The sequence below is a fragment of the Geospiza fortis genome, unplaced genomic scaffold, assembly GCF_000277835.1.
Source record: "Geospiza fortis unplaced genomic scaffold, GeoFor_1.0 scaffold659, whole genome shotgun sequence".
NCBI lineage: Eukaryota > Metazoa > Chordata > Aves > Passeriformes > Thraupidae > Geospiza > Geospiza fortis.
The window spans coordinates 509,037-512,250 of record NW_005054530.1 but is presented as its reverse complement, the minus strand read 5'-3'; positions in this window follow the sequence as shown (position 1 = coordinate 512,250).

The window sequence follows — 3,214 nt, the reverse complement described above, 5'->3', positions numbered from 1 at the left end:
GCTCCCGCAGTCACGGAGGCAGCTGCAAACAGCCGGACCTCGGAGCAGCCTCTCCCTCCCATCTGCGCTGCCTCCTCCTCTGCTGCTCTCCCTCTGCCTTTCCAGGCTTGCAGGGCTTGGGCTTTCACCAGTGGAATTGGTTTTTTCATCAGTTTAAGGGATTTTTCATCAATTGGCAAAAATACCGATTTTATTTTCCCCCTCTCTTTAACCGTTTTCCCCTTCTCCACCCTGGTCCAAGCTCGTGGTGAAGTCAAACGTGGATTTTTATCAAATATGTAGGATCCTCTTGTAGGAGCAGAATGGAGCTGGCTGCCCAGATGGATGCTGGAAAGGCTGGGCTCCCATTAATGTTGGGAATTAAACTCCTGTGGAATTGCAGCTCTGCCCTTCCCGGGAGGATGAGGGGTAGGGAAGGGCTGCAGGCAGCTGGGTGATGATGCTCCTGCTGCCCTGCAGCTCTGCCCTGCTGCTGCTGTTTCCAAATCGAATTTTCCAGGCTTGCCACCTGTTTCTGAGGGTTTGGGTATAAATTAGAGCCATTTTGAGTGCTTGCTGTGGGCCACCCGGAGAGCACGTGGAATGAGGATGTTATTAAAGGCTTGATTAAAGTTACTGCTAATTAAAGCACTGAAGTGTCTCTCCCACAGCCAGTGGCTCCTCGGGTACAGGGCAGGGAACGGAGAAAATGGGATTTGTCCATGCTCCCAGCACTGGTGGCTTGGCACTGACCTTTCCTGCGTTTATCCCAGCTTGGGAAGGGGGGCTGGATGGAAACTGGAGGTTTGATCCTGACATTTCCTGAGCTGCTCCATTTGCAGGCAAGTGGGTTTGGAGCCCAGCGAGGGTCAGGTGGCCCCCAGCTGACTCCTGTGCCATGGGAAATTGTGGGATTCGTTTTCCAGGCAGTTTGTGGCCATGATGGGCTCTAATGGCTCGTGCCTGCTCCTTAGTGCGGGTCCCGTTTTCCCGAGGGGTTTTGGCGTTGTTCTGAGCTTTGGAGCTTCAGCAGCTCTCCCTGCTGGGAGAGAGGAGTGCTGCGAGTCTGGGTGGCAGCTGGGAATGGAGCAGGTCAGCCCTGACCCCTGTCCCTCAGCACTCCGTGTCCCTCTTGGGCACCACGAGCTCCTGGGAAGCCCCTGCTGAGTGCAGCAGACCAAGCCAGGTGCTTTTGTGGGCTGTGCATCTATTGTTTGTGCTTCCAAAATTATTTATATTTAATTGCTGCTTCATTTAGCTCCCTAGTGCAGGGCCTGCATGAAGACCCCGGGAATTGCTGCTGGAGGCTGCTCCAGCACTGTCCTTGCCTGGATTGCTCCATGTGCCTGGATGTCTGGGAGACCAGCACAGCAGGAGAGAAGCAGGAACACTTCCAGGATGTCCAGGTACTGCAGGGATGAGGAGCATGGGTGTCTGAGCTCGGGAAAAGGAGCTTTTGCAGGTCAGCAGCTGGCTGTGGCATGGGAAGGACAGACAGTTTCTAGGTCGTGTTGCTATTGGTAACAAGTTTCCAGATCTTTCCATCTCCCAGTGTGTCTCACCTGGGATTATGCACCTTGGCCCATGAACCATAAAATGGATATTGGATTGGTAAATGAGATATTCTAGTAAAATTCTTCCCTGTGAGGGTGGTGAGGCCTTGGTACAGAAAAGCTTCCCACTATTCCATCCATCCCTGCCCTCTGGCACTGGGAGCCATCCCCTGTGTCCTGTCCCTCCATCCTTGTCCCCAGTCCCTCTGCAGCTCTCCTGGAGCCCCTTCAGGCCCTGCAAGGGCTCTGAGCTCTCCCTGGAGCCTTCTCCTCTCCAGGTGAGCCCCCAGCTCTCCCAGCCTGCCTCCAGCCCTGCAGCAGCTCTGGAGCCTCCTCTGGGCTCTCTCCAGGTGCTGCTGCTGTGTCCCCAGGGCTGCAGGTGGGCTCTCACCTGGGCACAGGGGCAGAATCCCTCTTTTCCTGCTGGAAAGGCAGGGAGGCCAAGGGGAGCTGTGACACCCCTGGGCAGCTCTCCAGGGGGACACAATCCTCCCACCCCGGAGGTGGCTGAGACTGAGCGTTCCCTCCTCATCCTCACTCACCCTCAGGCCAGGGCTGGTTTTTCACTGCCTTTATTAGACTTCAAAGAGGTTTTTTTGTATTTTTTCCCCTTTCTGGGAGCAGGTGTGCAGCAGGAGGGAGGCAGGGAATGCAGGAGAGGATGAGGATGGTGTGGTGGGATATCCCAATTCCCTGATGGGCACAGGGTGAACTGACCTAAAGGCAGGAGCAGGCTGGGGTGCTGGTGTCACTGGTGGTTTTCTATCCAGCTGGGGGGTTGTAATTCCTAAATTCAATGTCAGTCGTGGTTCCAGGATACCATCCTGGCTCTAGGGGTGACACTGGGCAGCTGTGCCTCACCTCTTCCATTGCCCACCCAAAACCCTGAGCTGCTGCTTGTCCCCTGGCCTGACCAGGAGTTTGTCCCCCTCAATCCCAAATCCCTGCTGTGAAGATCCCAGCTTGGCTGCCAGAAAGGCTCCCTGGTCCCCTTGGAGAGCTGCCCTTCTCCCCCTCCCCAAAATCAGGGTGAAACTGAGGATGCTGGGTGTCCCTCCCACTCGGCTTGAGAGGTTGGGATATTCCCTGGGCTCTTCTCAGCCTCATTCCCAAGGGTTTAACTCCAATTCCTGAGGGTTTTGCACCATTTCTCCAACTTGGCCAGGCCCAGGGGACCGGTGCATGTTGGAAAGAGGTAGAAATCCTGCAGAAGATTTCATCCTCCTTAATCTTTTACCCACCTCTTGAGCATCCCTGTGGTGCCCTCTGGTGCTGGAGCCTCTCCCAAAAAAACGCCCTTAAAAAGCCTCTGCATTGTGGGGTTCACCCAGCCAAAAAAGATCCAGCCACTTCCCCCCAAATTAAATTAAAAAAATTAAACTTTCACCCGGAATTTCTGCAGCCAGCTCCCTGTGGAGATTTTGGGATGGAGAAGCTGTGCTGGTGGCCCAGGGAACCTTTGCCGATGGGAACTGGGTGCTGTGGGGTTCTGGAGTGGGTCTGGGGGGCTCTGAAGCACGTGGGGCTGTTTAATGCAGAAGCTGGGGCCGGAGCAGGGCGTGTGTGGCAGTGTGTCCCCGGGGTGCTCTGGGGAGGCTGAGGGCGCTCAGGGCAGGTCCAAGGCAGGGCTGGGAGCGAAGGGAGGCCGTGGCTCAGTTTGGCGGGCACTAAAACCAGCAGGG